This window comes from Herpailurus yagouaroundi, unplaced genomic scaffold (assembly GCF_014898765.1).
Source record: "Herpailurus yagouaroundi ecotype Mexico unplaced genomic scaffold, PumYag 184, whole genome shotgun sequence".
Taxonomy (NCBI): domain Eukaryota; kingdom Metazoa; phylum Chordata; class Mammalia; order Carnivora; family Felidae; genus Herpailurus; species Herpailurus yagouaroundi.
The window spans coordinates 39458137-39481550 of record NW_024412415.1 but is presented as its reverse complement, the minus strand read 5'-3'; the positions used below and the strand labels follow the sequence as shown (position 1 = coordinate 39481550).

The 23414-nt window shown below is 40.2% G+C and overlaps 1 protein-coding gene and 1 pseudogene across 3 annotated transcripts in view; both read left to right on the top strand.

Moving 5' to 3' along the window:
• The window catches only part of PTPN9 (protein tyrosine phosphatase non-receptor type 9), an 82086-nt gene that overhangs the window by 1558 nt on the left and 57114 nt on the right, over positions 1 to 23414 (top strand). The gene's annotated exons all lie outside the window — the stretch shown is intronic.
• On the top strand, positions 17536 to 18007 carry LOC121042017 (40S ribosomal protein S15a-like; annotated as a pseudogene).

The following is a 23414-nucleotide window of genomic DNA, read 5'->3' as shown; positions in this document are numbered from 1 at the left end:
CATTCCTTCTGGGGAGACACGGACCACTCCTTCAGAGGAAGATTGGAAAATCTGCTAGCTGAGATTGGGAACCCTAAAGACTTTCGCTATCTCTTCCTTGGCACTGCCGATACCCGGCTTTAGCTATGCTCAAATATAGCCATAGTCTGATTTCATGTTTAAAAAAACAAAAACCTGAAATAAGAAAAAGATGAACCATACTGGTAACCCGTTTCAGGCCCTCCAGCCCTTATTCCCAAGGACCACATTTGGTAGCACAGTCTGTAGGGTGGAGACAGTCCGATTTTACAAACTAGTATTAGTTAATGGGCTTAAGACCTGATTTTTAAAAAGCTCTTGACTTTTCTCCTCATTTGTGGAGATGACATTTTTCACATTTGGCCTCAAACCACTATCTTGCCTTTTCACGCCTTGAGATAAAATCAGCATGGGAGAGAAAAAAAAATTCTGCTCTGTAGGAGCAGTGGTAACATCCTGGTATCTGCAGTTGAGTGTTAATAAAATGCTAGTCAAGGCCTAGTGCAAGCAGGTGGCCAAGGATCCTGTCCTTCCAGAATTAGGGAAATACTTCAGTACTAAGGTTGTGGTGTTGATTTTAAAGTGGCAAAACTCCTTTCACTTCTTTTCCTTGGATTAGTCAGATTTAGAGTTTCTATGTTTCTATGACTTAAAGGCATTAGTATTCCACTATGAAAACGGGATTAGGTTGCAAGTTAAAAAATTAAAACCAAGGAAAGCAAGTATTGATAAAGTCAGTGCTTTACTCTGTATAGAGTATTTGCATATACTTTTATAGTGTTTAGTAAAATCTTTGTATTTAGTGGAAATCTTTTACAGTGAATAAACGTGATGGGCATTAATAAGGACTGGATGGTAACAGTAAAATATTTTTATATTAAGATCAAGAAGGTATGTGGGTTTTTAAAATCATACCTTTTCCTACAAAATGTCAGGTTTTCTACAAGCATTTCAAAATGTTGAAGCAAACATAAAAGTAGCATAGTTCCAATTATTGTGATTGTAATGAAATTGTAATATCACATAAGAGCACTCTTCACTGTTATGATTTATTTAGATTATGTTAAGCAGCTGCAAATTCATGTTGGTCTTATCTAAGTAGTGATCATGGGATATGACACATTCATTCATAATGCTGCCCCATTGCTGAAACCAATTTTATTTATTTCTTATCAAAAAATTTTTAATGTTTTATTTATTTTTGAGAGAGAGAGAGAGCGCGTGCGAGCGAGCGTGAGGCGGGGGGAGGGCCAGAGAGAGGGAGACACAGAATCATCCAGAGCAGGCTCCAGGCTCTGAGCTGTCAGCACAGAGCCTGACCTGGGGCTCAAACTCAGGAACACCTTGAGATCATGACCTGAGCTGAAGTCGGATGCTTAACCAACCGAGCCACCCAGGTGCCCCTCAAACCAATTTTAGAACTCATTTTAAAGCTTGTGGCAGAATCTTTCAGATATCTTCAGTGTTGGAAACATCTTATCCTTTTGAGGGTCAATTTGCTTTTCGGAAATACCAATCTTTTGGAATCTTATAAGTAAAGGATCACACTAGGTTAACACAGGTTCAGGCGAAAATGAAATACATTTATGCATTTAGGTCCTTTTGGGGGGTAGGTAACTAACTGCTTTAAAGATGTTTCTGGAGCAGATCTCTCCTGAATGGTATATTCTTGTATATAGTCATGTGAATCAGAAACCCAGAAGTTTCTTGAACATTTTGCTTTCCCTCAGGCCCTGTACACTACAAATCATCAGATTTTCCTGAATATCTCTCGAATTCATCAACTTCTTCCACTATCACCATCACCTTAGTCCCCAAGCTGTTGTTAAATGTATCCTTACAGAACTTTTGTTTCCTACCTGATCATCTGCATTCCTTACTCTTATTCCAGAAGGCAAAGGCAAATTGAAAATCTCATTGTGTCTCCAGTCTGCCTCCCTGCCCCTAAAAGAAGCATTTATTTAAAACCCTTCAGTGGCTTTTCATTACTCTTGGGATATAACAACTCCTGAGTATGATCTACAATGCATGGGCCCTGAGTGTGGTCTAGAGCCCTAGCTAATTCTCACACCTCATCTTTCCTCCAGGCACACAGGCCTTTTGGTCCTGCATTCTTGCTGTTTTCTCCTGGTACAGAGTCTTTGTACAGACTGCTTTCCCCTGTCTGGGAACACCTGCCACTGTTAACTCTCTCTTCATCCTCAGCTTTTGCTTCCTCAGGAAGGCCTTCCTTGATCTCCCCAATTAAGTTAGATCTGTGTTACTGGCTCTTAGAGTACCATGTACTGTCCTTTATATCACTTTTAACAATTTTACACTATTTGTGGGATTGCATGACTGGAAGCTCCATGAGGGTTGGAACTGTGTCTACTTTTTGCCCATCGCCATATGCACATCGCCTAGCATAATGATTGGCACTTAGTGTATGGACATTCTGGAAATACTTGTGGAACAAAGAGTAGTTCGGTACATGAATAGAACACAGACAGCATCATCTCCTTTCTGAGGGGCTTGTAAAAATAAGGACATTGTTCATTTTTACGTATACTTCTGAAGGTCATCATTATTGCTTTGTAGTCTCATTTCCTATCTAGGCATGTGCTGAACTGATATATCAAATTCTCATTTGTAACTCTGATGTTTCTTGCCTTTATTTTTTCAGTTCGCAGTAATTAACAGAGCTTACAATTGAGTTACAAGAAAAAGTGAGCTTTGCCTTTAATAAATTTACATGAATAGCAACAGGGTAATAACAGTAACTGTTTCCTGAGTTTCTGCTTTGAGTCAGGCTCCGCGCTGGGCATTTCACATACGATTAATCCTCATACGATTGGAATTATTACCTCATTTTGCAAACAAGAAAACTCAGACTGAGAGAAGGAAATTGCCCAAGGTCATATAGCTAGCAAGCAATGGAGCCATGATTTCCACCCACTTCTGGGTTATTCTGCCTCCACTGCAAATGTTCCCTGTATTATACTACATAACTTCTCATGAAGCAGCTAGTTACCTTACTAAGATGTCTGCATGCATGTATAATAGTTAATTTTGTTGGTTTGGGTATTGATATATGTGTAGTTGGTTTTTGATGATGTGTCTTAAAATATGGTTTAAAAATTGCACAGAAGAAAAATTTTGGAAGACCTTTACTCAGACCTATTGCCAACAGAGACATACACAGTCTATGCAAGAAATTGTGATGAAAGTACTCTTGAGAAAAAATGTGTTCCCTAAGATAGGGTTGACAACTCTCCATTTTGAGGTGTGGTCACAATAAAAATTTAATTTTTTGATATCTTCTTTAGCTTTTGTATAGGAGAAATAACTATTCATGGAACAAAATATGAAGAATATTATCTCTCCAAACTTTAAAAAGCTAGGTGTTTTGTATGTTAATGTGTACATATAAAAGCCTTTCTTCATGGGCTGGCAAAATTATAAGTTTGGCAGTGTGAAGGGTAATTTCTACATATCAGCATTAGTCTTCATTTTTATTATGTTACTAATTGTCTTAATTTCACTTTGCCAGAGCATATACTAACATTTGTAACTTGACCTGAAGTTGATAATTTTTGAATTATAGTTAACTTGAAAGATAATTAAGGGTTTCTTGAGGGGGGGGTAAAAAAGGGGGTCTCTTACTCATCTGTTCTGTATCTAAAACCTACAGAAAGTTTAAGTGGGACTCCCTGAGTTACATTTGTTTGCGCATAAGTTGTGAGAAATCTCTCTTTGTAATCAAACCGTAAACTAAAGACTCACCTAGGATTCTAAGGATACTCAAATTCAGAAATTACAGCTTTTAAGGGTCTTGATTTTACATGGATTTCCCAGTAGTGATTAATAGGATAGAAGAATAGAGTAGTTTTCAAGGCGCCTGGGTGGCTCAGTCGGTTAAGCGTTGGACTTCTGCTAAGGTCATGATCTCACAGTTCTTGAGCCTTGAATCAAGCCTTGCATCGAGCCTCGCAGCGGGCTGTGGGCTGTCAGCTCGCAGTCTGCTTTGGATCCTCTGTCTCTGTCTCTGTCTCTCTCTCTCTCTCTCTCTCTCTCTCTGCCCCCCTCCCATGTGCGCTTTCTCTCTCTCTCAAAAATAAACTTTGAAAAGAAGAACAGAGTAGTTTTCTAAAGTACTTATGCATTTATGCATATTTTTATTTTATGTTATTTAATTAATTTATTTTTGTGATAATGAATCACTAAATTCAATTCCTGAAATCATCACTTATATAGAACACCCAGTGCTCATCCCAACAGGTGTCCTCCTTAATACCCCTTGCCCATTTAGCCCATCCCCCACTCAACACCCCTCCAGCAACCCTTAGTTTGTTCTCTGTATTTAAGAGTCTCTTAAGGTATGCCTCCCTTTGTTTTGTTTTAATTTTTTTTAATGTTTATTTATTGGGAGACAGAGAGAGGCAGAGTGTGACTCAGGGAGGGGCAGAGAGAGAGAGGGAGACACAGAATCTGAAGCAGGCTCCAGACTCTGAGCTGTCAGCACAGAGCCCGACGCAGGGCTTGAACCCATGAACCGTTAGACGATGACCTGAGCCAAAGTCAGATACTTATCTGACTGAGTCACCCAGGCTCCCCTTTCTCTCTGTTTTTATATTATTTTTGCTTCCCTTCCTTTATGTTCATCTGTTTTGTATCTTAAATTCTTGTTTTACTTTTTTTAAGATTTGATTTTTAAGTGGGGCGCTGGGTGGCTCAGCCGGTTAAACGTCTGAATTTGGCCCAGGTCATGATCTCACAGTTCGTGAGTTTGAGCCCCACATCAGGCTCTGTGTTGACAGCTTGGAGCCTGGAGTCTGCTTTGGATTCTGTGTCTCCCTCTCTCTCTGCCCCTCCCTAGCTCACGTTGGCACGCGCGCGCGCTCTCTCTCTCTCTCTCTCTCTCTGTCAAAAATAAATAAACTTAAAAAAAAAAAACAGATTTGAGTTTTAAATAATCTCTACCCCCAACATAGGGCTCAAACTCACAACCCCAAGATCAGGAGTCATGTGTGCCACTGACTGAGCCAGCCAGGCACCACGCATATTTTCATCTTAGACCAAAGTTGGTTTTAATAACTTGTATAGTGCTTCTTGCACATTAAAAATAATTCATGAATTTCTTTAAAGTTGCTGTAACAAATAATCTAATATTTATTTTCAAAGCCTCTAAAGAAAATTTCTATTTTAGAGTTAATGTTGTTCAGAGCATTATGGTGAAGTTAGTAAGTTAGGGCTTACATTGTAAGCACTCAGTAAAGTTAGCCTTTATCATAATATTCTCTGTTTTTGAATAGTGAAAGATTTTAGAGCCAAGTTAGCTTAAACTAATCCCAAGGGAGAAAAATATTTATATTTACCCTGGGGATTATCACTTAGGATGGATTCATATGAATGCCAGAAAATAGTTATCTTGTAACTCTATCAAATAGTTTTTGAAAACCTATTCTAATTCTATGCTGTGGTTTGTGTTCTTATAACAGGGATCATCTGAAGCTAAAAATTTAACTGCCTTGCAGTGGACTTCAGAGATTTTTGGCATTTTTCCCAAGGGCAAGGGTTTTTGTCCTGGTTCTTGTGGCCAAGAACTTCCCTTTTCCCACAGCCTCACATGTCCTGTGCTAAATGTCATCTGTCCCCCCAGAAGTATCCATACGTCAAGAACCAGATGATTCATAACATTAAGTAGAGGCCTTCCAGAGAGCGGAAAGATGAAGAATTCTCATTATTTTCGTTATTGCCAGTCACTAATGATGTTGTAATTAACAATCAGGTGAAATCTCATCTGGATGTGAGAATTGTACTCTGTTAAAATTTCTGAGCATATCAATGGCCTTGGACTTCACTTTTGTGGATGTTAAGGAACCTGGAGGTTTTCTCTAGGAACCTGACTTTTAGTCAGGTTCAATTCAATTAATGAATTGAAAAGTAAGACACTTCCTTTGGAAAGGAGCTGAACTGTTTCACAGAGGTAAAAGTTAAATGTTCTCTCTCTCTCTCTCTCAAAAATTCACATTAAAAAAAAAATTAGATGCCATCGTCCTAACTCTGTTCATATGCTAAAACCTACAGTGCCAGTTACAGCCATTTCATGCTTGTTCTACCACCCACCTCGATGTCTCACACAACTGGGGATATTTTCCTTTTCCAAATCAGTCATTATCATATTTGCCACCTGTGCATCCCTCTGTACAAGAGCTCCTTGGTTGCTCTTTCTGGCCACTGGAATAGTCCCTGTTTTTTATTCCTCTTCCTCCAGAGTAGGAGCAGATGTTCCTGTATTCTTCAGTGCTGGAGGGCCTATACCTGCTGGAAGGAGCACTTTCATGTCTGACTTTGAAAAGACCTCTTGAGTAACTAACTGAAATGGCATGAGATAGGCAGCAGGGGTGGGAGACTGAGATGCCGTAGAGCCCATGGGAAGAGTGGTTTGTTTATTAAGGACTGGTTGTCTCTTAGATCTAGATTATAAAATGATGAAAACAAGACAGGTTACAGGTGACTTTTTCTTTAGTTTCTGATTCTAAGAAAAACATTCCATTTTTCTCTAGGAAAGACCGTTTCTGTTTTATGTATTGGTTTCCTCTGAAATACCAAACCCACCCAAAACACACATGCATAGTTCTTGTCTTATTCAGCACAGGTGGCACAGAAATGACTAGCTTTATGGAATTCTTATGAAACCAGAATTCTCAGAATTGATGGGCGGATTCTAAAGAGAGCTGTCTATGACTTTAGTACTGAAGTGTCTAGGGACATTAATCCGTAAATTACTTGTTCATTCCTTGAACTGGCTAAGCTTTACGTTTGTATTTGCTTTTATATATATCATTAATTAAATTATATACATCATTATTAATATTTTTAAAAATAGTCTTAGGTTCTCTACAATGATCATATATTTCTTTTATCATTAAAATCAATAACATCTTGTAAAAAGTGCTGCATGCACTATATAAGTGTGGGATTATGTTATTAAATGCTGAGGGGCGCCTGAGTGGCTCAGTCGGTTAAGTAACTGACTTCAGCTCAGGTCATGATCTCATGGGTTCTAGCCCAGCATCGGGCTCTGCTGGTGGTTCAGGGCCGAGACACAGGATTCTGTGTCTCCCTCTCTCTGCCCCTCCCCTGCTTGCGCATGCTCGCCCTCTCTCTCTCTCTCTCTCTCTCAAATAATAAACGTTAAAAATTTTTTTAAAAATGCTGAGATCCCGGGGCGCCTGGGTGGCTCAGTCGGTTAAGCGGCCGACTTCGGCTCTGGTCATGATCTTGCGGTCTGTGAGTTTGAGCCCCGCGTCGGGCTCTGTGCTGACAGCTCAGAGCCTGGAGCCTGTTTCGGATTCTGTGTCTCCCTCTCTCTGACCCTCCCCCGTTAATGCTCTGTCTCTCTCTGTCTCAACAATAAGTAAACGTTAAAAAAATTTTTTTTAAAAATGCTGAGATCCCAGTATTTAAAATTAATGCAAATCTAGCCTTTTTCTAAACAGAACTATTTGCAAGTGAAACCTGGGCCTTTTGGGAGATGATGGCAATAAGTCTTAGGTAAACTTCAGGAATCCCCAGCTTCCTTTGTGGCTCCAGTTTTATTTTATATTTTTGAGTTTGTTTTGTTTTCTTTTTTTAAGGAACTTTTAGGAAACGTTAATTAATTTAAATAAGTAACATCCCTTACAGTTACAAAATGCTCAGTAAATAGTTGTGCTAATAGTATTCTTATTCTTTCTGCAACACCAATTTTTTTTCAGGTAAGTAAAGGAAGAATAATTAAGAATTTAACTTTGTAGCAATGAGATAGAGGATTTCAAGATTGCCTGACTTCTGACAGTTACCATGCATGAGTAATGTATCTAGAAGATGGTAGTGGGGATACCTGCAGCTGATTTTATGCTGTTATCACTTTCTGCACTATTCATTAGTTCACTGATTTATTTCATCTTTCTTGGTTATAGATTACCTTTAGGTGCATTGGTCAGCATTGTCTTTTTTATTTTTTTTTCCCAGATAAAACTTTAAAGGTCATCTGATCTAAAAATGACTCATTTGTGGAGTGCGAAGAGTAACAGTTTATATTATCTTCTATATCTTTCTTTTAAAAAAAAAATATTTTATTTATTTTTTGAGAGAGACTGTAAGCGAGGGAGGGGCAAAGGGAGAAGGGAACAGAGGATCTGATGTGGGCTCTGCTGACAAGCTGACAGCAGCGAGCCTAACGTGGGGCTTGAACGAACTCACAATCCATGAGATCATGACCAGAGCCAAAGTTGGATGCTCAACTGACGGAGCCACCCAGGTGCTCCATCTTCCTTATCTTTCTTAAACAGCATTTGTGAAAACATTCTCATTCCGTGGTTTATCTCAGTGGTTCTCAACCAGGATGATTTCAAAACAGCCCTCTCGGCCCCAAATAAATGTCTATGTCTAGAGACACATTTGATTGTCACAATTAGAGGGTGCTACTGGCATTTGGTGGGTAGAGGCTAGGAATGCTGTGAAACATCTATAAATGTATAGGAGAGCCCACCACAACCAAGAATTATCAGACCCAGACTGGCAATAGTCCCAAGGTTGAGAAACTCTGTAATTTAGTTTTGGTTTTTTTTTTTAGAGAAAGCAAGCAGAGGAGAGGGGTGGAGGGGGGAGGGAGAGAGAGTCTTAAGCAGGCTCCATGCTCAGCACCTAGCTTGATGCAGGGCTCCATCCCACGACCCTGGGGTCATGACCTTAGCCAAAATCAACAGTCATCCGCTCAACTGACTGAGCCACCCAGGCTCCCCGAGGAACCCTAGTTTATATCTGAAGGAATTTTGTGGTTCTTAGGAACAGAGATACAAATTCCTGCTTTTTAGTTGAAGATAAGTCTTTGGTTAACACATTTAGTATTTATTCAAATATGTGTCCCCAGATACTGATTTCTGGGATTAACTTTATGTACTGAAAAGTGAAAAACTCTTGTGTTTTATAGCATCACAGAGTATCGATAAAATGAGCCATTTGCAGGGGTTTTCAGGGATGGGAGGGATTTTATGTGACAAGGAGAACATTACTGAGCCCTGCCATGTAATGATAATGGGAGGTGTCAGTTTTGCTTTCCCCTCTAAGTGTTTCTGAGCTTCTGTTCCTCCAGTGAGTGAGGTGATTATTATGTATCTTCCTTTTCATGTTAATGTCTGCCAAGAGGAAGGTTTTACAGATTATAAACAGAAAATCTGTTCATTCAGCAATCATTATTGTCTACTGTGTACCAAGTTCTTGATCAGCATGGATGAGGGGCTCTCTGTCTTTGAGGAGTTGCCCTCTAGTTCTAAGCAGTTCTAGAATTGTGGGGTACCCACCAAGGAAGAGGCCCTCTTATACCCAGTGAGGGCAGGATCTCCATCTCTGTATCCTTAGTGCACATTGTGAGAGCTCAAAATACATTTGCTGAGGAATGAGTGAAAGCATGTTGGAATTATTTATTCCTCACACAACCCAGGAAACTGGTATTCTTTTGCTCAGGATGATTGTCTGTGTGATAATTGGGATGATGCTCAGAGGCTTTCAGTAATTTACCGAGGAGGCAGCACTGGGACACAAACTCTGATTAAATGCGGTGCTCGTTCTAGTAAACTTCGTCTGTTTTACCGACATATTTCTATGTATGACACACCTATATACATATACACCAGAAATAGCTCTCTCGGCACTTGGGGGTTGAAGATTCCTGGTTTCTGCTATTCCCAAGTTTTCCTACAGAGAAGTGGCTACATTGTTACCAGCTGGTTATTGTACATTTATTTATGAAAGAAATTATACGCTTTAATGGGGTTAATGAACTTGGGGGTTCATATAGGTCTCTGGCTGTACCTCTCAGAATGTTAAAAGGTCTCCCCATTGCCTTTATGAAGCCAGTCTTTAGTCTTTTATATATAAAGTTTAATCTTTCATGTATTATAATCAGCATAATGGGGAAGCATATGTAATATACATGCCTAGGATGAAACTGTAGCTTTTTTTTTCTTTAATTTTTTAAATGTTTTATTTATTTTTAAGACAGAGAGAGTGCAGGTGGGGCAGAGAGAGAGAGGGAGACACAGAACCTGAAGCAGGCTCCAGGCTCCAAGCTGTGAGCACAGAGCCCGACGTGGGGCTGGAACCCACGAACTATGAGATCATGACCTGAGCCGAAGTCGGACGCTCAACCAACAGAGCCACCCAGGCGCCCCTGAAACTGTAGCTTTTTAAATTGTTTTTCCCTGGCGCCTGGGTGGCTCATTCAGTTAAGCAGCTGACTCTTGATTTCAGCTCAGGTCATGATCTCAAGGTCGTGGGATATTGGGCCCCGCGTTGGGTTCTGTGCTGAGCGTGGAGCCTATTTAGGATTCTCTCCCTCTCCCCGCCCCCCACCCCTCTCATGCTCTTCTCTCCCAAAATAAATAAACCTAAAAATATAAATAAGTAAATAGTTTTTTTCCATGATACCTTCGCTTTGCTCTTGTTTTGGCTGCACTTAAGCTACTACTAGAGTTTATTTCTCAATTCTTGCCAAGTGTAAAAGTTGAGAAAAATTTTTCCTAAAAACAAAAAAAAATTTTTTTTCTCCTTCTTTCCACTTTCTATACTCACATGTTTCTCTCTTAGATTCATAAAGGAAGAAAAAGAGTTACCGAGAGGAAGACCTGGAGCCTCAAACATAATACACAAGCATCAGAAAAGCTTTACTTGGGAAAAGCCATTTGTTTCACTCAGTGTAGCTCTTCCATGCCAGGAAAACCCCCGAAGTGATGAGAAAATATTTCTAGTGAGGTTAGGGACTTAACAGTGATACAGCTAGCAAGATTAAAATATACAGGATTTCCAGTATACTTTTGTTTTCAAAAACATAACTGTACATCTTTTTTTTTTTTCTTTAGCCATCCAAAACATCATTTTCATAGCTGATATCAAACTAAGCAAATGCTAGCTTTGGAGGTGATTTTGTGAGAAAATTAGAAGCAACTGGAAATTTGTGTTTTGAATGATAATGCTTGGAAACTCTAGTCAGGACCTCTAATTGTTGTCGTGCTGCCCTTATAGTGTTACAAATATTGGTAAAAGCCCATGTCAAAACTTGTGATAACAATAGTGACTAAGCATTACCTATTAGGATGACTGTAATTTTTAAAAAAATTTTTTTTTTTAAATTTATTTATTTTTGAGAGACAGAGACAGAGCATGAGCGGAGGAGGGGCAGAGAGAGAGGGAGACACAGAATCGGAAGCAGGCTCTAGGCTCTGAGCTGTCAGCACAGAGCCCGACGTGGGGCTCGAACTCACAAACTGAGATCATGACCTGAGCTGGTCAGTTACTTAACCGACTGAGCCACCCAGGCACCCCAGGATGACTGTAATTTTTAAAAATATTTATTTATTTATTTGGGGGAGAGTGCAAATGGGGGAGGGGCAGAGAGAGGGGGACAGAGAATCCTAAGCGGGCTCTGTGCTGACTGGCTGACAGCAGTGAACTCAGGAACTGTGAGATCATGACCTGAGCCCAAGTCGGACGCTTACTCAGCTGAGCCATCCAGTGCCTCTGGCTATAATTTTTTTTTAAAAAGAAAGAAAATAGGGGCGCCTGGGTGGCTCAGTCAGTTAGGTGTCCAACTTCGGGTCAGGTCATGGTCTTGAGGTTCTTGAGTTGGAGCCCTGCATCGGGCTCTGTGCTGACAGCCCAGCAGTTCCTGAGTTCCTGAGTTCGCTGTTGTCAGCACAGAGCCCGCTTCGGATTCTGGGTCTCCCTCTCTCTCTGCCCCTCCCCTGACTTACCTGTCTCTCTCTCTCTTTCAAAAAATGAATAAACATCAAATGAGTAAATAAATAAATAAGACAGAAAATACCAAGTATTGGTATTGTTGGTGGGAGTGTAAAATGGTGAAGCCACTGTGGAAAACAGTTTGACAGTTTCTTAAAAGATTAAAGGTAGAACTACCATGTAACCCTGCAATTTTACTTCTAGGTGTATGTCCATGTCATAGCATCAGTCACAGTAACCCAAAGGTAGAAGCAACTTGAGTGTCCGTCGACAGATGGATAGTTAAAATGTGTTATATACATACAATGGAATATTACTCAGCCTTAAAAAGACATGAAATTTTGATATATGTTGCCATGTGGATGAACCTCAAAAATACTGCTTATTGGGGCACCTGGCTGGCTTAGTCAGTGGAGCGAGTGACTCTTGATCTCAGGGTTGTGAGTTCAAGCCCCATGTTGGGTGTAGAAATTACTTAAGAATGAAATCTTAAAAAAAAAAAAAAAACCCAACAACCCACTATGCTTATTGAAATAGGTCAGACACAGAAAGACAAATATATGATTCCATTTACATGAGGTAACTAGAACAGGCAAATTTATAGAGAGAAAGTAGAGCAGTAGGGTCGGGGGAAGATGGGAAAGAGGATTATTGTTTAATGGGTACTGAGTTTTGTTGGGGGTGATGAAAAAGTTTGGGTATAGATAGTGGTGATGGTTACCCACCATTGTGAATGTATTTAATGCCACTGATTTGTATACTTATGAATGGTAAAAATAATGAATATTATATGTAGGGGCATCTGGGTGGCTCAGTTGGCTAAGTGTCCCGACTTGTGCTTTCAGGATGGAGCCCTGCCTGAGTCAAGGATTCTTGGTCTCTCTCTGTCTGTCTCTCTGCCCTCCCCCGCTGGTGTGTGCACCCTCTCTCTCCCTCTTTCTCGCTCTTAAAAATAAAACACATTAAAAAAATGAAAAAAGATAAATATTATGTGTATATTTTACCACCATAAAATAATGGTTAAGCACTATTCTAATTGCTTTACAGGTTTTAATGTTTTGGTTAGTGAATAATGCAGCTGTTGAGGCATAGGAAAGAGAATAGGTGTTAATTCCACTTCTGGTTTGGCTGCTGATCTTGAGCCTAGAATCACTTATGTAAGTGCCATTTCTCAGTTACAGAATGTAGCTATGTTAATAATTTGTTAGGATGTAAATTGTCGTCTGTTTTTAAGCTCTTGAATGTTTCACATGTGAGATCCAGTTAAGGTCTACTCTACTCTGTAGGAGAATAAGGAATTTTCTGTGTGGGACAAAGCACTGAATGTTATGATGCAAATGGACCCAATTTGTACAGCATCTTCCTCTTCCCCCACCCCCACTCCCAATATAGTTGTGGGAGTGACTTGAAATATTGATCCGGAGCAGTGGTTCTCAGAGAGTGGTCTCCAGACCAGCTATGTGAGCATGCCCTCAGAGCTTTTTAAAAATGCACATATTCAACTCCCACCCCAGACCTACTGAATCAGAAACTCTAGGCTTAAGGTTCAACAATCTATATTTAACAAGCCTCCAAACGCACACTCAAATTTGAGAACTGGTGATCTAGAGAATAGGGTGTTGCGTTGGTAGGGGAACCATCTAAAAGTGGGTTTAAATACTCAGGCTCACTTCAGGAAGAGAAGGCCTAGATTTACAAATTGACTCTAGAACTGTAAGTATAGAACTAGTTTGAACTGGATGAAAGCTCCAGGTATTGTCTGATTCTAGACTAGAACTCTACTGTTCCCTGGTAAAGGAACAGTAAGGCAAAGTTCTCAAAACGCTAGCATTTACCATGGTTTCTCTCATCCAAAGAAAGAGCAGAGCCTGTACCTACTTTAGAAATAGAAATTGAACCACAATGTCTACATGGTTGAAAACAACAGGGCATTGAGACACCTGATGTCCCCTGCAGATGGCATTCCCTAGAGACATGCTTGGCTTCCAAGGGAGTACTGAATGAAAGGAGACACAGACTGTTCTGATTCAGCCAGGAAAACCTGCCAACTTTGACAGGGCTATTCCTTAGGGAAGCTCGTGTTACTGCAATGTCAGTTGCCCTGATAATCTGGACCCAGGAGTTACCAGATTTTACTGTCTGAATCCTGCCAGGGAGCTGAGCCCAGTTCTAATTGGAACTGAAAATGGGGCTCTGCAGTGAGGACAGCCAGATTACAGGCAGCTTTTGCAGGCTTCGTTCTTTGTAGGTTTGCAAATGGCCTCTTAGGTACAGTAAACTGTACTACTTGTACTATTTTAGGAGCGTGAATAGGTTTGCCCTTGAGTTTGTTTATCTGAGAGCCTCCTTAGGCTGGGAAGTATTGATTCAATGAGTTTGAAATGGCTGAGGTGTGAGGTGTGACATTGCCTAATGAAGTGCTCTGGCCACCTGTATCCCTTTCAGGGAGTAATGGACATTTAGGAAGAGTTCCAGTGTCTTGAGTATGTGATAAAGACACAGGACTCTGTTACCTAGAGTACAAGTTGTGGGGCTTATCTTAGGAAAAAAGCAAGAGGCTAGTTACATTTGGTGTAGACTAGCAGCAGCAGGTCTAATCTACAGGCAAAGGCCAGGTTAACAACAGGTATGACATGCCAGGTCCTAGAGTTGTGAGCTAGCAGTCATCAAGTCACTCCTCTCAGATCCATGTGACATGGGCAAAATTGAATTTGAGGTGTGTGTGTGGAGAGGGAGAGGGGGAGAGGGAGATAAAGATGAAGGGAGGAATGTGTTAGTTATTGAGGAACAGAAGTAGTTGACAGGTAACTGCTATTGTGTGAAGAGGAAGAAATATAGAACCAGGAAGGGACTAGTTACTGTGGTTTCAAAGCTTCTCACTCTTCTGATCTTTTCCTGAATTGATTCTCATTTGCCGGTAACCTTAAAATTTAGCACTCAGGACTGAAGACAGTCTTACAAATAAAGTCTGATGGCCTCCTTGTTTGGGGCTTACTTGTTTTGGACACTGTGCTTCTGTAATGTGTTCCAAAATCACAATAATTTTTGGCAGTGTTGGCAAACTATTGACTCATAGGTTCAAGTTAACTAAGATCCCTAAGTCTTTTCTTATGTGTTCCTGTTAAATTTCTTCTGGTGTTTCTAAAATTGATTTTCTTGCACTTTTCCTGTATAAATTTTATTCTGTTAGATTTAATGTTCACTGAGCATTTTGTGAACATTTTTGTTAAGCCTTATATGCCAAGAACTTTACAATATTACCTTTTCTCTCCTCTTGTAACAATTCTGTGAAGTGTAATTTCTCTTTTATAGAATAGAAATTAAGGCTCAAACAAATTAAGTAATTTGCTTGCATTCTAAACAGTGAAGTAAAATCAGGCATTCAAACCGGTCTGACTCCAAAGTCTCTTGCTTTTGAATACCATTCTTGCCCATTGTTCCATCCCGTTTTGATCTTTTAGATCTGTGTTCTGTTTTAAATATATTTGTTCTCTGGGGCACCTGGGTGGCTCAGTCAGTTGAGTGTCCGACTTCAGCTCAGGTCATGATCTCACGGTTCGTGAGTTTGAGCCCCGCGTCGGGTTTGTGCCGATAGCCCGGAGCCCGGAGCCTGCTTCGGGTTCTGTGTCTCCCTCTCTCTCTGCCCCGCCCCCCTCTCGCTCTGTCTCTGTCTCTCAAAAATGAATAAACGTTAAAAAAATTTTTTTAAATATATTTATTCTCTTAGCTAAAGGCCCTCTTACATTGTCAGCATGACCCAGTGATCTTATCTAAGTCATTTATAACAGTGGGACCGGGCCAGGTATGGATGCAGAGCAAATCAAGGGAAAGAGCATGGCCTTTAGAGTCAGATTTGGTTTTGGAATCTTGGTCGTATCATCACAAGTGGTGTGACATGGCAAGGTCCTTAACTTGTCTGGGCCTCTATTTCCTTATATATAAAATGCCTTAATACCTACAAATGGGCCTGTTGGAATGGTTGAATAAAAAATGAATGCAAAGTACTTTAGATTATGGCCCATCCCAGCATACTGTATGCTCTCAATAAACATTAGTCTACTTGTCTCTCTCATTTCAGGGAATTCTTTAATGTCTTTTTATTTTTTTGTGTCCTTTAAAATTCATCCCCCCAGTCCTATTGATTTTTTTTTTTTTTTTTTAATTTAATGGACTGTCTTTGGGTATAGTTGTTTAGTTTCCCACAGGGCTATCATATGCCCCACTGTGGCAGCATACTTGGCTATAGAAAGTAGTGGTTAAGAGCTATACCACAAATTTCTGCTGGAGTGTGAGCAAGGTGCTTAAAACTCACTCTGCCTCAGTTTCATCACGTGTAAAACGTGGGTAAAAATAGTACCTACCATGAAGAGTTGTTATAAGGATTAAATAAGTTAATATATATGAAGTCCTTGGAACAGTGCTTGGCAGATAGTGCTGTTGAATCTTTGCTAGTATTAATATCTGTAAGTTACAGATAATAATACCTACCTTGTATGGTTATTATGAGAAGTAAGTGTGTCAGGCACCTGGGTGGCTCAGTCAGTTGAGCGTCCAACTTTGGCTCAGTCATGATCTCATGGTTCATGGGTTCGGGCCCCGTGTTGGGCTCTCTGCTGTCAGCACAGAGCCTGCTTCGGGTCTTCTGTCTCCTTCTCTCTCTTCCCCTCCCCTGCTTGTACCCTCTCTCTCCCTGTCTCAAAAATAAATAAACATTAAAAAAAAATAAGTGTGTCAACTGCTTAATATTTTGCCAAGCAAATAAATATAACAAATTAATAGAAGGAAATCTTACTGTGAACAAAGATACCATGAAACACTTGTCAAATGCCTTGCTATTTCAGCAAGAGGTTCAGAAATCTCTTCCATGTATTGGTGATTTTCAAACTTTACCATATATAAGAATCACCTGGCGGAGGGGGGCGGGCACCTGGTGGCTCAGTCAGTTAAGTGTCTGACTTCAGCTGAGGTTATGATGTCATGATGTCATGGTTTGTGAGTTCGCTGTCATTGCAGAGCCCGCATCAGATCCTTGGTCTCCCTTTCTCTCTGCCACTACCCTGCTCGCATGGCTCCCCCTGCCCCTCTCTCTCAATAAATAAATAAATAAATAAATAGACACTAAAAAAAAAAAAAAGAATCACCTGGGGATCTTGTTAAAACAGATTATGATTCAGCAGGTTTGTTGTGGGGCCTGAGAGTGCATTTCTGAACAAGCTCCTAGGTGAGGCCAGTGCTGCGGACTTCATTTTGAGTAGCACTGTAATATTCCGTTCCTTTCTTTTTCAGTCTAGTTGTATTCTTTCTTGAAAGACTTGTTTTTAGTAAATCATTTCTGATAATCATTACTCCCCTTTCTAAAAGGTCAAAGTGCCCTTTAAAAAACAAACAAACAAAAAAACCCATTGGCTAAGCTAGGTGTGTATGCATGTAAAAGAAAGATAAATTGTACAGTCTACTGGGGATTGATGTCAGAGACTGGGAACTTTTGTAACCTTCAGTAGACATCCCCTCTTTGGAATTAGGACCATGTTTGCTCATTCTCAGGTTTTGATAACCTTGCTCATCCTTAAGGTTCTGCAGCAGATGTTCATCAGGCTCCCCTGGGATTCTCAGGATTGTTAGGTTTTGCAGGTCTGGAGACTTGAACTGATTTGGAATAATCAGGGGTTCTATTCTGAGCTTCAGTTCTTGCTTTCCACAAGGCTTGTTCTTCCCCTCTTCAAGTTGAAGATGATATTTGTTGATAGAGAAATGGAAGATCTCTTTTTCTGCCATCTTTCCGTGTTGCCATAATGGTGTGCATGAATGTCCTGGCAGATGCTCTCAAGAGCATTAACAATGCTGAAAAGAGAGGCAAACCAAACACCAGGTTCTTATTAGGCCCTGCTCCAAAGTCATCATCCGATTTCTGACTGTGATGATGAAGCATGGTTACATTGGCGAATTTGAAATCATCAATGATCACAGAGCTGGGAAAATTGTTGTGAACCTCACAGGCAGGTTAAACAAGTGTGGAGTTAAACAAGCTCCAGGTTTGATGTACAAGTCAAAGATCTAGAAAAATGGCAGAATAATCTGCTCCCGTCTTGCCAGTTTGGTTTCATTGTACTGACAGCCTCAGCTGGCATCATGGACCATGAAGAAGCAAGACAAAAACACACAGGAGGGGAAATCCTGGGATTCTTTTTTTAGGGATGTAATACGTACGTGCAAAGAAAATGCCTCACTGAAAAAAAAAGAGAGAAATGGAAGAAGAGGAGTTGATCTAGATGGTTCTCACAGAGCCCTTTTTGTTAGCCTTAGCTTTATTAACAGGCCTTTTGGGCAGTGACTTTTCCTGGCACTTTTCCTTTAGGTCAGAACCACCATTCTATTATCTTTTTGACTGTGCCCTCTTCCACTTTCTTTATACATGTGTATGTGATTTGAACATCTACACTCAATAGAGAATGCTGTGCAACCATACTAGTTAATACTTAAAAAAATTTTTTTATGTTTATTTTTGAGAGAGAGAGAGAGACAAAGTGTGGGCGAGGGAGGGGCAGAGAGACAGGGAGACACCGAATCCAAAGCAAGCTCCAGGCTCTGAGCTTTCAGCACAGAGCCCAATGAGAGGCTTGAACTCTCGGACCACAAGATCATGACCTGAGCCAAAGTCAGACGCTCAACCAACGGAGCCACCCAGGCGCCCCCAGAATGTCACTTTTGAGGGTTTCTGTAAAAAATACTAGCATCTGTATTCTCTTTAGAATTTTAGGTTTTTGAGATTTTAATTTTGTGAAACCTACATTTTTAGAGGCGTATAACAAATGGATAAAAATGTGGGCTCTCCATCTGCACTGACAGCATGGAGCCTGTTTGGGATTTTCTCTCTCCCCCTCCCTGCCTCCCTCTCTCTCGAAATAAATACTAAAAAATAAACCTTTAAAGTTTTAGGGAAAAAATGTGGGCTCTCCAGAGTCAGAAAACCTGTGTTCTGACGCAGCCTTCACCACTTTTCTCATTTGGGGACCTTGGGCAAGTTAACAGTTGGAAATCTGAGTTTTCTAATCTTGCTACATGGATAAGAGTATCAACCTCCTTAGGGCCTTTGAGAGGACTTGACAGTCCTTGTAAAACTATCTGGTAGTTAGAAGTCAGTATCAATAAATATTAGTTGTTGTTAACAGCTAATTTTATTAAAGGTCTAATGTTATTTAAATCACTGTGGCAAGGTTTACATAATGCCTTCACAGCCAATTTTTTGATTATATGAGATGGACAGGTATTATCCCTTTTTGGATGAGGAAACTATGGCCTGAAGAGTGTTGACCAGGCTCAGGTACACATACTGTGGCAGAACTGGGTCTTTACTCCAGGATTACTGGTGCCACATCTAGGACTTGCTCTCTTAACTGCCTTCTTCTGACAGCACTTTAGTTGTTGGCTGTCACACTTTCAAAGATTACATGGTTACTTTCTCTTTTTCAACTAGTCTGTCTGCTTGGTTTGGATGCAGTCCAGTATAGTAGTTTCTCATCCTTTTAGGATGAAACTGTCAGCAAGAATTTTCTACCCCTTCTCCCCCTTTAAAATAAATACCTATTCGGCAAATGACAAGGTGCTTGAAGTTCCCTATCTCTAACATTCTTATTACCACACCGGTTTTGGAATCTGAGTCAAGAAAACAATCCATATTCTTCATCATTGAGCAGACTGAAGGGTACTCCAACAGCTGTATCATGTCCCTGACTCTTGTATCCTCATTCAGAAATTCTCCAGTGTGGTTTGTGGATTTCTACTGGAGACTATCATTTTGAGACATACTGCCATCGGTCTTCCCTTTTTAAGATTTGAATGAGATTTGCCCAGTCATTGGCATACTGCATTCACAAATCCATCAACTCCAATTTTCCCTGGTAGTGACCATGTCTTATTCATATTATAAAATTCATAAACTTTAATTTATTTTGGATATCTCTATTGTAGATGTCTTAAGATATTGGCAACTTAATTCGCAGGTATTTTCTTTTGTGACTTAATAGTTACCTCTTCCATCGCTTTTCTTCTCATAGCATTCCTGGTTTTTTGTCCGGTTTTATCCTGGAATTTTTCTCTTTTCCTCTATTTTCAGTTTTGAGTTCGCATAGTCAGATTGGCAAGTAAGTGTTCAGACAAACGTGTTCCTCCTACTCCCCGTGAACAGCATTCATTTAGCAGACTGAGAGCCCATAATCTTTTTTATACATTTACTCATTAAAATGGTGCCAAGCACTGTGCTTGGTGGGGAGTATGCAGTTGTGCATCTCCCTAAGCTTATAGTCTAATGGGAGCAGACATAATAACATAAGCTTTTATAATACTGTGTGCTTATTTATTTATGTATTTTAATGGATATTGTTTCTTTTTTTAATTTATTTTTTATTGTTTCAATTTAAATCCTAGTTAGTTAACATAGTGTAATAACGATTTCACAAATAGAATTTAGTGATTCATCACTTACATATAACACCCCAGTGCTCATCCCAACAAGTATCCTTCTCAATACCCATTGCCCATTTAGCCCATCCCCCCACCCAACACCCCTCCAGCAACCCTCAGTTCTCTGTATTTAAGAGTTGCTCATGATTTGAAGAAGTAGGATTTAGAATGGACACCTAAAGAGTGGTAAGTAGTAGACCAAGTTGGGGTGTAGGGGAAGAATGTTCCAGTATGATCTGGAAAGTCAACTCCAGTATTGACAGACATTCACATTCCTCCTTTTTTCCCCTAAAGTCTCAGCTTTCAATTGGAAAAAGATAAACATTGTTGGCTAAGACCTCTCTCACCCCCTGGGTCCTCCAAGTCCTTTAGATTCTTATTTTTTCCCTAGAAATACTTTTCAGGTTTCTTCTGGTTGTTTGGTTTGCCACTTCATTAACCAACTGGAAGGGGTAGCAGTTGGCAAGCTGCCTCAGGTTTTTTTCTCATAGTGACCAACTGTTCCCCACCCTTGCCCCGGGACTCCATGTGGGAACCTGAATGATTTTGCTCTTGCTGGTGGTGAGGAGCCTTCTGTTTATTCTCCAGATTTCTGTTTTCTTCTTTTTTTCTCTTCTGTCTTACCATCTTCTGTTTCTCAACCTCTTGACATGTATTTTCTCTTCTGACAACTTAGAAATGTTTACTTCCTTGTTTTCTTGTTGAATCATTTCCTCCATTGTCTCTGGGAGCTCTTTATCCTCTGATAACTTTAATCTGGAGAGGTAGGTTTTTAAGCCTGGAGGAGAGATGCCAGCTTGTGCTTACTAAACATGCTATTGACAGATGCCACCAGGAAGAAAGTGAGTGTGGCACAATCCCTGCAGGAGCTTGGAACATCCCCCTGTTTAGGGCTAGGAGCTAGGAGTTCCAAAAGCAGCTATAAATCCCCTCTTTGTAGAGCTCCCTAAACTCATTCCTTTTTGCCATGATATGAAGACTATTAACAAACTTATCATTTGGTGGGATAGTTTAAAATACTTTTTAAAGCAGTGTGTTCAGATATTCCTGTTATATATTTTAGTTGAAAGCTATATAAAATTAACACATTTTATTTTTTTAGTAGATAATATAGTCACATGAAAGAGAACATGGTAAATATTTCCTTCTCTTGCCATGTCTCTCAGCTACCTAAGTTGTCCTCTGAGACCTAGGGGCCTCTGGCAGGCTGCCCTAAGGTGGGCCACTTTGGCATGAACTTTATTTTGGGTTAAAAATAATCAAAACTGAGGAGATACAGGAAAAGCTCTCTTTCAGGTCTTCAGCTGCCTAAATTTACATTGGAAAGGAGAGCCTATACCTGGAAGAAAGCTATTAAAACTGGCTCCCCTTTACCTAAGGAACTTACCTGCATAATAAGGCAACCTTTGTTTTTCAAAATACTGCTTTTCACCTTCCTGTAATGGCTTTCCTCCCCTTTGTATCCTCCAACCTACCCCTCTCTTTAGCTCACATAAACTTCTTGTTGCCTCATTGTCTTTGGATTTCTTGTCTGTGTGGATTCCCCATATGTACACTATTAAATTTTATTTTCTCCCTGTCTCGTGTCAATTTGATTCGAAGTCCAACTAGAAGGACCGTGAAGGGGTGAGGAAAGTCTCCTCCAACTCCCCGACAGAGACAACCAATGTTACTGGTTTCTTATATATTCTTCCAGAATAATTTTGTGCCTAGGCAAACACGTGACATATATATTATCTGACAAGATGAATGATAACATGTCTTGTATTTCTCAAGGCCATGTGAAGTGGAAAGACTAGGATTTGAAGACTTACATTCAAACCTCAGCACCTTAGCTCTGTCCTTATTAGTTTAGTAACCTTGGGCAGCTTGCTTAAGCTCTGGGTGCTTTGATTTCTTTATGTTGTTAATAGTACTTAGTATATGTACAGTTCCTTCTTTGGTGCATGTTAATGCTTCACAGCTGGTTGCTACCTTTGTTATTTCTTGCTGGACCATATTCTTTGGCCTGTGTGAACTGGAAGGAGCAAGAAGTGAATGGATTGAATTGCTTTCTTTAATATGTGATAAATGCTCTCTTACATATAGAAGGGAATCTGATGGGCACCTGGGTGGCTCAGTCACTTAAGCGTCTGACTTTAGCTCAAGTCATGGTATCATGGTTTGTGGTTCAAGCCCCACGTCAGGCTCTGTGCTGATGGCTTGGAGCCTGGAACCTGCTTCAGATTCTCTCTCTCTGCCCCTTCTCCCACTCACACTCTGTCTCTCTCTCTCTCTCTCTCAAGAACAAATAAACATTAAAAAAATTTTTTCGGAAGGGAATCTGAGCCAGGGGAGACAGAAATAGCATTTTTGAAAGGAAGAGAACGTCTTTTGCTCCTCAGGTGTTAGAGCCTATTTCTGATCTGGGGCCTTCACACATTTGGCTGATGGTGTGCTGATAAACCCTAGCCCTTCACTTCCGCTGGTTAGGAAGTTTTTAACACTGAAGAGCTTTTCACATTAAATAGCTAAATTAACCCTTCTGTATTGCCTGAAGCTTTGGACTCTTGTGGGAAGCTTAAAACTTGGTCAGCCCTACTTTGAGTTTCCTGCTCTTCAGTTCCTAGTGTGATGTTAATGCTTTAATAGCAGGTTTTTTTCTTCTTGGTTCTTACACAGTCAGTGCTTGATGTAATAGATGGAAGAGTCTGGAGTTTAGTACCATTCCCATTTTATTTCATCAGAAGGATTGTATAAGGCCTTTCTTCATGGTTTTCTGGCCTTAGCATTTTTTAAAGGTAAACTATAATTATATTTTATTTGTTTATTTTTAAGTAATCTCTACGCCCAACGTGGAGCTCCCAACTCACAACCCAAGATCAAGAGTCACATGCTGTAACTACTGAGCCAGCCAGCCAGGGGTCCCTGGGATTTGTAGGACTTTAAGTTTGAAGTTCACTTGGTCTCTTAATGTGTAAAAGAAAGAGATTTTATGTCTTGCAGTACATGAATACCAGAATAAAAAGACCTGATAATGTGGGATATTTTTTAAAGTAAGACAGTTTTTGAATACCCACTGTGCAGTGTTCTGTGTTGGGTGTTGTTTTAAGCAGCTGCTTGTGAGTTCCCAAACTACTGTTGTCCAGATTGCTGAGAGTAGTCCTATTAATGATTTCTTTCATAAAGAAATACAT